This window comes from Eptesicus fuscus, chromosome 5 (assembly GCF_027574615.1).
Source record: "Eptesicus fuscus isolate TK198812 chromosome 5, DD_ASM_mEF_20220401, whole genome shotgun sequence".
Lineage (NCBI taxonomy): Eukaryota > Metazoa > Chordata > Mammalia > Chiroptera > Vespertilionidae > Eptesicus > Eptesicus fuscus.
In genome coordinates this window covers 85,590,350-85,600,395 of record NC_072477.1, presented here as the reverse complement: position 1 = coordinate 85,600,395, position 10,046 = coordinate 85,590,350, and the positions used below count along the sequence as shown (strand labels likewise).

At 46.1% G+C, this 10,046-nt stretch overlaps 2 non-coding genes across 2 annotated transcripts; one reads left to right on the top strand and one right to left on the bottom strand.

Moving 5' to 3' along the window:
• The first annotated feature begins 8,316 nt into the window (after positions 1 to 8,316).
• On the top strand, positions 8,317 to 8,423 carry LOC114228246 (U6 spliceosomal RNA). Its single transcript, XR_003614384.2, has one exon. It is a non-coding gene; the product is annotated as a U6 spliceosomal RNA (small nuclear RNA).
• Positions 8,424 to 9,459: 1,036 nt separating this feature from the next.
• Positions 9,460 to 9,566, bottom strand: LOC114228245 (U6 spliceosomal RNA). The gene has a single exon (XR_003614383.1). It is a non-coding gene; the product is annotated as a U6 spliceosomal RNA (small nuclear RNA).
• Positions 9,567 to 10,046: the final 480 nt, after the last annotated feature.

Genomic DNA, 10,046 nt, shown 5'->3' with positions numbered 1-10,046 from the left:
TATACCAACTGGTCTTCTTAATCAAATGCTTGACACTGTAGAGAACTCATCAAGTCCTCTTCATTAGCTCTTCATTAACATGGTAAACAGAATTAATTTTTAATATACACATTAGTTAAATTATTTTATCATTTTGATGTCATCTGGGGTTAAACAAAAAGTCAGAGGAAGTTGAATTTGATGTTAAATGGAGCATATAGGCATGATGCTCAATAAGTCTAATTCACTAAATGGAATCACCAGCAAGAACTCAGAAAAAGAGTAAAGCTTTATGGATTTGATATGAGTAGTAAAAACAAATAAATATACAAGAAAATAAATTAAAATAAATTTTAAAAAACTGATCTGGGCATAAGGAATAAAAAGTTGTTTTAATTAGATTTTTAACCTCTTGTTTTCCCCTTTAATATAGAATAATTTTTCATGCCAATAGGATAAAATTGTGAGAAAAATATTATAAACAGAGTGTTTTTAAAACCTGAATTATCTTCCCTCTGGCTAAAATATATTAATACTTCTGGACAATGAAAAATTACTAAATTAAAATATAATGTTCTCAGTATTACTATTATTAAAACTCATTAAAATTGATAAGAAGGAAAAAAAGCTCTAAAATTAATTATCTAGATTTTCACTACAAGATACTAGAGAAAGAAGAACAAATTAAACTAAATAGAAGGAAGGAAATAACAAACCAATGACATAGGAATAAACAAACAATAGAAAAAAAAAGAAAACCAAAACTGTTTTTTTTTTGCAAAATAGAATAAAATTGATCAAATTCTAGTCAGAGAGTTCAAGAAAATAAGAGAAGAAACACAAATTACCAACATCAGGAATGAAAGAGGAGAACTAATTACAGATACAAGAAAGATTAAAAGAAAAATAAGGTATTATTATGAAAAACTTCATGTTGCTGCTTTAGGACAAAACTAATCTTTTACCTGAAAAAAAAAATAGAAGTATATACACAGTTACATTTCTCTAAAACTAATGCTTCTCAATGTAGTCTCAATCATTTATAATAATTATAACTTTTAACCAAAGTAACTTTTATTTTTCAGAGAAAACAGGGGCAGGGATAGATAAGTAAGAACTCAGAAATTCATATAACACAACTTTCTACAGTTGCTAATATCCCATATACAACTTCTCAAAATGGTGAAAATGTACATGCTCATTAACAAGACCTAAAGATATAGTCTTTCTACAGTATACAGAAGAAGCAAAGGTATACAAAGTCAACTTTGTACTTAATAATTAGTACTTTAGTATTAGATCTTACTTAAAATGATCTAGGTATCCAATGATTTTTTTCCATTACTTAACCTAGTTTAAGACAAATCCAAGATTTTAAGTAAGCTGACATACTACAGAACATAATTACTAAGGAAATAAAGTTCATCAGAATAAGGATGCAATTTGGTTAAAGACAAACGTAAATATGTCATAAGCAATCATTAAGTAGAAGTGATGCTAGCTTATTTGATCAGTAAACCTGTATAAGTTTAGAAAAACATACACAACTATAGTAAAAATGTACACTTGTTTTCTATATAACACTGGTAATTCAGAGAATTCAGAGCTGTTTTCATTAAACCAAATCTTTGGTTTGCCAAAGATTTGTCTAAATTATGTGAACTTAAATTCTTAAAATGTTTCTGGGCTGGGTTCTTTTTAAATACTTTTTAAATCTAGCACATTTTATATCTTCGAAGTTCCAATTCTTCATTTTCTGAGGATTATAGAAATATTATATTTATGCTAGAGGCCCGATGCATGAAATTTGTGCACAGATGCAGTCCCTAGGCCTGGCCAGCAATCAAAGTGCAAGCATCTGGCATGGAAGAGCAGGTCCCAGCTGACCTCTGGGCCTGGGCAGCACCTGGGCCCCAGGCCCCTGCACACCCCCGTCCACCTGAGTCATGGTGCCTGAGTCCCCACACAGAGATGCAGTGAGCGTGGCTGGACGCCACAAGCCAGGGCACAGCGTGGGCCTCTGGGCCGCCCAGCGGCACCACATGGAAGCTGGGCAGGCAGCATGCTCTCTCCTGGCCAGCCTCGCAGACTGGCTCCTGCACGAACCCACGGGGAGCCCAACCGGCCCCTGCGGCTGCAGGGCGGGCTCCTCGCAGGTGCCCAGAACCTGAGCATGGAGGCTTCCCCAGTGCATGAGCCCTGGCGTCCCAGGGGAGGGTAGCAGGGGGTGAGAGCGAGCTCGGCAGACACCCTGCATTCTCAGCACACCTCCATCCCCGTCACCCCTGCCCCCAGGTAGCCGGCAAGAGGTCGCAGCCCCCCACCCCCAGTTCCCTGTCCCAGCCTGGGGCCCGGCCCCGATTGGGTGATCAGGACCTGCCAGCCACTGCTCACCGTCTGTGGGGTGATAGATTGAGGCCGGGCCCCCTGCCCAGATCCCTCAGTGCCTGAGAGCTGGCGGCAGCCCCGCCCCCCGCCGCCGCCGCTGGTCACTGTCTGCAGAGTGATTGGCAGAGCAATCGGGCCCCCACTCACACCCATCTTGGCCTGGCACCACCCACTCATCTGCTCTACCATCCCACCACAGTCCCACTCTTGTCGGGGCCCATCAGGGCCAGCAGTGCCTCCACTGCTGCCTGCTGCCAGCACGGCATCGCCAACTCCTGCCATGTTCTGCGCCGCCCCCTAGTGGTCAGAGCACATCATAGCGAGCGGTCAAACTCCCAGGTTGAACTCGAGTCAAACAATTTGCATATTAGGCTTTTATTATCTATACTAATAAAAGGGTAATACGCAAATTGGTCACAATGCCCTCACAGTAACAACCGAACAGCAAGCTTGCGTGGGTGACCAGGCTGGCAGGGGGGACAGTGAGGGGCGACCAGGCCAGCAGAAGGGGGCAGTGAGGGGTGACCAGGCCGGCAGGGAGGGCAGTTGGGGGCGACCAGGCTGGCAGGGGGAGCAGTGATGGGCGACCAGACCAGTAGAGGAGGGCAGTGAGGGGCAACCAGGCCAGCAGGGGGAGCAGTTGGGGGCAACCAGGCCAGCAGAGGGGGGCAGTTGGGGACAACCAGGCCGATAGGGGGGGCACTAAGGGGCGACCAGGCCGGCGGGGGGGCAGTTAGAGGCAACCAGAACGGCAGGGGGGGGGAGTTGGGGTGACCAGGCCAGCGGGGGCGGGGGGCAGTTAGGGGTGATCAGGCTGGCAGGCAGAGGTGGTTAGGGGCGATCAGGCAGGCAGGTGAGCAGTTAGGAGCCAGTGGTCCTGGATTGTGAGAGGGAAGTCCGACTGACGGTCAGCAGTCAGACATCCCCCAAGGGGTTCCAGATTGGAGAGTGTGCAAGCTGGGCTAAGAGGACCCCCTCACCCTGTGCACAAATTTCATGCACCGGGCCTCTAGTATAGGATAAGCACTTATATATCTCATAAGCCAAATAGAACAGGGCTCCTTTAATTTAGTAGATTTTACAATCTAATTTCTTAATGCCATCTGGATTTAGGAAAACATTACACATTCATAAAATGAGAGGTAAAGACTTTCTGAATTACATCATATAGACATGGAGTTTATAGCTTCAATTCTAAAATTCCAGTCATGAGTCAAACAGAGAAGTACAAAAAATTTACTGGTTCAGATATCTGTAGATAAAAGGGGCCATATGCTAACCTGACTAGTTCAGGGAAGGCCTGTATGGCAGGTGTACAAACTCAAAGACCTAAAATAACCACAAAAGATGGTCTGAAAATTAAATATTTAACTACAAACAGGTTATGGTGGGTAGTTATGTCCTAGGCCAGTATTTTCCCTGACAAAGATCAACTTAGATCTTTACTGAGCCCATTGTCTTTTTGCCTCTAAGATAACATATCAGTGAAACATCTGGGTAATTTGTAACTTCCCTTTTTTCCCCGACCCCTCAGGGCACAACAAATGGCACTAGGACATTCCCTCATTGTTATCAAATTAATTGTCAACTGTTAATTATGTAAAACTATCCTGTATCCATCTATGTAAAAGAAGCCTATGTCCATCATTTCACTTTTTACCCTATCCCAGAGGTTCCCTCCCCGCCCCCCCCCACTTGGCTTTATCCCACCTCCTTAATCTGTCACCAATGAATTTCATGTAACCCACCTACGCCCCTTTCCTTTGATTGCAATGTATAAAATCAGCTGTAACCCTCCATTCTCTGGAGCATTATCTCAATTCACTGAGGTTCTGCTTCCCAGCATATGTCGACAGTTTGGCTCAAATAAACTCACAAAATTCTTTACAGATTTCAATGGTTTTTTACATTATCATATCCAAGAGCTGTTCTCCTTCTTAGTGGTACATGCCATTCTTAATTGATTTGAACCCAAATAGATGAATAGGCAAACAAGCAAGACAAACAAATTAGTTTCTCTGTTGTCTCTTATGAAAGACTAGCTCTCTACAAATCATTAATCCATTCACAGAGCTCATCAAATGGTCACACCTTAATACCATATACCCAATTACTGCTACCAACAGTGGGCAATGACTATTGCTGTAAACAAAACAAAGACAAACCACAAAATTAATAGGGAACCATATTAAAATTAGTAAAGCGGATAACCAGCAAAGCTCTATTGTCATTTTGAGCCAAAAACAGATGTGTCTGGGCTTGAAGCAGCCAATGAGCTGCACCTCTCTGGTAAAAAGCATACCTGGTTTTGTTAGGTGAACTCCCAAACTAGTAAAAGACAAATACAAAATCAAAAAGCATGTCTCTCTCATACAGATAAAAAAACAAGCATGTATTAAAGATATTACTGACTGTTTTAATCAGTGAAGGGGCAAGGTAGATGTAATCAGCGCCAAGGAGAAATCGAAAATCACAAACTTCTATGAAGTAAAGGAATGTTGAAATGAATGTGCAAATGGAAGCAAAACTAACTTCTTCCACAGTGATAGAGGGACATCAACTAGGCAAATTCAGAAAACAGTGCTCTAGCATATTTTAGTTTATAAGGTTACCTAGCAGAGCCTTGCATAAATAAAACCCAGCACTGGTGAGTTTTGTAAGATCCTTGGAGTGCTTCCTATGTGGGACATTTAGAAGTCCTGGGGAGTCAACGGGTGCAACCTGAGGAAAGGGGTTATGGCTACAAAAGGAAGGGAATAGCAAAGGAAGGGGCCTCGTGGGGAATTTAGATAAGCTTCATCTAATGGACAGTGTGTCCCGTGGAAAAAACAGGGGCCCAGAGGGAAGAAGGAACGCTGTTGACAAGCCTGAAGCAGATTTGTGAAGCCTGAGCTCACAGTAGAGAAAGACGGAAAAACAATTACGCCAGAACGTTCAGGGTGGGCCTGGACACTGGTCTTGTTAAAAGCTTTCCAGGAGATTACAACCTGAAGCCCCGTTGTAACCGCTGTTCCCCAGCTGGAGTTCACCAATTTCATACCAGGTAAAGTTGGGTCATTGATGCTGTGGTTCTAAGTGACGCATCTGTTCCCTGTTCAAGAGGATGTGAAAATTTGGGTTGTTTCTTCTTTTTAATTAGAGCAAAATTCCTGAAGAGGAAATGACTTGTGGTTTTTGCCTGTTTCACTTGAGTCATATCACTGAATGTTCCCTTTAAGCGAATTAAAAAAAAAAAAAAAGAATAAGGTAGACTTTCCACTTATCAATGCGTGCTATTCTGTTGCTGCAGTCAAATGAGCAGAACTCAGAAATGTTGTAAAATGGCAGGCTTGACGTCTTCGTTCTTTTCCTTGGAATATATTGCAAATAGTATGACCTAAAAATACTACAAGGTGCAGTGTAACGAGCAATGCATTTAGTCCCCAAAGATGGTAGGATCAGTGCCAGCACTGCCCTGGAAAATTACTCACACTTCACCTCAGTTCCCGTCTCTGAAAAATGAGATACTACAATCTCCTTGGATCTAAAATGTCATTGATTGTAAGATGCACCACAGTTTTATATCCTACTAAGAAAAAACAGAAAATCATATTATTCCACTGGTAATGTAAATAGTTGGAATTATTCTGACAACATTTCTTGGTAATAGAGTCCAAATGTTCCAGAATATAAAAATGTTCTTTTTGTTAAAAAATCAGATATAAAAAAAAAATCAGATAAGGTAAGAAAAACCCTTTCAATCAATCTCGCCTAAAGTCAATTGTTAACAATGCCTATTAAAACTCTTCTCATTTGAGTCCAATCTTAACTTAAAATACAAAAGATTAACTGAAAAGCCAACTAACATAACTTTTGCATATGACTTCCAAATGAATTCATACACTCTCTCCCTCTAAAAAATGACTGGAGATTTACATATAATTAAGCAGTGATAAGACCAAGAATTGTTTTTGTCAAAGTGCAAATATGTAATCCTAAATATTGTTTAGTTCAGCAGAAGTCAATAGTGTTTTAATGATGCCAGTCTGTGGTGTGAAGACATGAGCTCAGTGACAAAGCCATAAAGTGAGCTGGATAAATGTGTTCACTTCGTGAGGTATGCAACGTACACGGGGCGGGGTGTGCAGATTGGGGGAAGAAGAAACAGGAGGATAACCCTGTAGGGCAGGCAACACAAGTGAGGGAGGTGGGGAGGAAGACAACTGTGCAATGGCAAGGAGAGAACAGAATAAGGAAACCCAAGATGTTAAATTTTAATGCCTCTAGCACATTGGCCTAGATGGGGCTTTCAATAAATGTACACTGAGTGGCCAGATTATTGTGATTTCTGAACGCATAATAGCCAGGGGGAGGGGGCATGGGCAGTTGGCCGGCCGGCCTGCCTATTGGTCGAACTCCTGGTCGAGGGGACAATTTGCATATTAGCCTTTTATTATATAGGATATACACTGAGTGGCCAGATTATTATGCGTTCAGAGATCATAATAATCTGGCCACTCCGTGTATATAGCCTGTCAAGACAACATTCAGAAAATATCCAGAAAAGAAATAGCAGCCTATATTCGGAGTTGAGGGCAGGTGGAGCTATTTTCTTACCCAATTTGATTCCAGACAAATAAATGCAGCTGAAGGAGAGCCCCCGTGAGAGGGGTGGGTGGAGAGCTGGCACCCGGGGCCAACACGCAGTGGCTCCAGAAGAACCTCTTAGCAGGAAGGAGACAGAGGTTAGCTCCTGTAACCAAACTGTGATCCAGAGACTCACACCCCATCAGCACTCTTCCCTCATTCCTTTTCCCGGTTTTATTTTCTGGGTTTTCTTCCTTCGGGCACAGACCTTGCACACCAGGTGCCTTTACTCAGCATCGTTCAAGCACACGCGCCAAAGGGCTCCAAGTCAACCAGTTCTACCTGCGCCGTCCATCAGTGTATTCTAAGCTCATGAAGGAAACACTTATGAGAAGCTCTATAACGGAGGGGTCCAGGAGGGGTCCAGCGGGTGACCCCCGGGTGACCCCCCCACCCCCAGCCCACCGGTTCAGCAGGACACACACCCCCCACACCCCCCGGCGTCACGCTGGGATGCAACCTGCAGCGCGCGCCCAGCAATGGCCCGCGGGCTCCCAACCTCACCCCAGGCTCCGACGGGGCCTTTGGACCTGTGACTTCCCGAGGACACGGAAGACGGGGAAGTGACACGGCATTACCAGTAAGGAACGGGCCAGATGCAGGAGTTGTGGCGCTCCACGGGGCAAACACCCAGGTCCCCCGCGACGGCCGCAGGAGACGTGGGGAGGGGTGACGTGAGAGAGGAAGAGAGACCTAAACGACGACGTAACCGAACACCACGGGGTCCTTCGCTTGGCTCCTCGGCAAACCAACAACAACAGGCATCTTTGAAACACAGACATCTGAACGTACAGTGACTATGAGGTGATATTGAGGAATTACCTTAACTTTTCAAGGTGTGATAATGGCTGAGTAATTGCTTCTTTTTTAAAGACACTCATCAGAGGGTATGTAAGTGGGGAACAACTTGCTTTGAAAGGATGGCGTTGTCCTGGCCCAGCCCTCCCCGCACCGCGGACGCCCCAAGGACCGAGCCTCTCCCGCTCGCTCGGCCCTCGAAGGCGCCGCGCGCAGAGCTCGCCGCCGCCCGCCTGCTCCGCGGACCCAGCGCCGGGGCCTGACGACTCACAGCCCCGCCTCGCGCTCATTACCCAAGGTGCCCCGGGAGCTCATTTGCATGTCCCGCGCGACAGGTAAACCCCGCAGCTCACTCGCAGCCTAACTACCATAGCAACCAACATGCGAGTCACGTCAGGAGATCCCGTGCCATCAAATTCCCCTAACCCGTCCCGAGGTCACCTCGAACGGACGCGACTCAGTCACCCTAACTTAGAAAGGAGCGATCTCGTGGCCCTTAAATACCGAGCGGCCGGAGGTTGTAGCGTGCTCGCTTCGGCAGCACATATACTAAAATTGGAACGATACAGAGAAGATTAGCATGGCCCCTGCGCAAGGATGACACGCAAATTCGTGAAGCGTTCCATATTTTGCACCCCGCTCCCGTGGGCTGGGGAAACATCTGACCCAAAGCACAATCATTGTGCGGCACTCCGCGGAATTGTGACGTTTGCGCTGGAAAGACATCCGTGTAAGGCACTCTGACATGAAAGCAACGCGGAGGTATTTACAGCGGGCTATTCGCGTTTCCTTCACAAACCTCAGACTTTATGAAGTCCATTTATTTACGGTTTGTCTCCCTCAACAACACAAACTCCAGAGGCCCAGGTAGGTTGCTAGCTTCTGCCTTCTTCATGGCCACCACGTTACATTTTTATTACCAAACGATCCTGGTACTTGCTTCTGAGTGTTTGGGCAGTGAACTTTCTGATCAAATTTCCCATCACAGAATCCGTCCGTTTTAGGCAAACCGGCATTTCTGAGAGCTCCTTAAAGGCCAGTGAAAACAGGCCCACAAAACCGGTCTCAGAAATACTTGCGAAAGCAGATCCAAATGGACTTGCTGCTTCCGGCCAGTTTCCAGCTGGTCCTGAAACTCTAGGGTCCACGGGCACCGGCCCACATTGCTCTCCTCCGCTGTCACCGCCCCTTGACAACAGGCTCAGCCTCGGTACAGCTCGCAGTCTGAGACAGTATGATTCAGGTCTAAAGCGGCTGAACAATGTCACAAACTAGACACAACAAATGAGCACTAATGTTGCTTACTTCTTTTTTAGTAAGAACTCATTATTTTAGCAATAAATTTAGTAACAATAAATCAGAAATGATTTGGTAAGAATTCACCGAACAACTTAGGTGATTTCCTACATTCTAGAGGACAACTAGCAACCTACCTGGGCCTCTGGAGTTTGTGTTGTTGAGGGAGACAAACCGTAAATAAATGGACTTCATAAAGTCTGAGGTTTGTGAAGGAAACGCGAATAGCCCGCTGTAAATACCTCCGCGTTGCTTTCATGTCAGAGTGCCTTACACGGATGTCTTTCCAGCGCAAACGTCACAATTCCGCGGAGTGCCACCCAATGATTGCGCTTTGGGTCAGATGTTTCCCCCGCCCACGGGAGCGGGGTGCAAAATATGGAACGCTTCACGAATTTGCGTGTCATCCTTGCGCAGGGGCCATGCTAATCTTCTCTGTATCGTTCCAATTTTAGTATATGTGCTGCCGAAGCGAGCACGCTACAACCTCCGCCCGCTCGGTATTTAAGGGCCACGAGATCGCTCCTTTCTTTCTTACGGTGACTGAGTCGCGTCCGTTCGCGGTGACCTCGGGACGGTTAGGGGAATCTGATGGCACGGGATCCCCTGACGAGGCTCGCATGTTGGTTGCTATGGTAGTTAGGCTGCGAGTGAGCTGCGGGGTTTACCTGTCGCGCGGGACATGCAAATGAGCTCCCGGGGCACCTTGGGTAATGAGCGCGAGGCGGGGCTGTGAGTCGTCAGACCCCGGCGCTGGGTCCGCGGAGCAGGCCGACCACGTTGAGCGCGGCCGACGCCTCAGCGCGCAGTGCTCCCGAGGTCCGCGGGGAGGAGGCACCCGGGTGGGCGTGATCGAGGCGGCCCCAGCGTCCAGCCTGCAGCAGGCGGCCTGCCTGCTGGGCAGCTAGGGATCGGGGTCGAGCACGGGTCCTCTCAGTAGCATATGGAAGGTACGATGG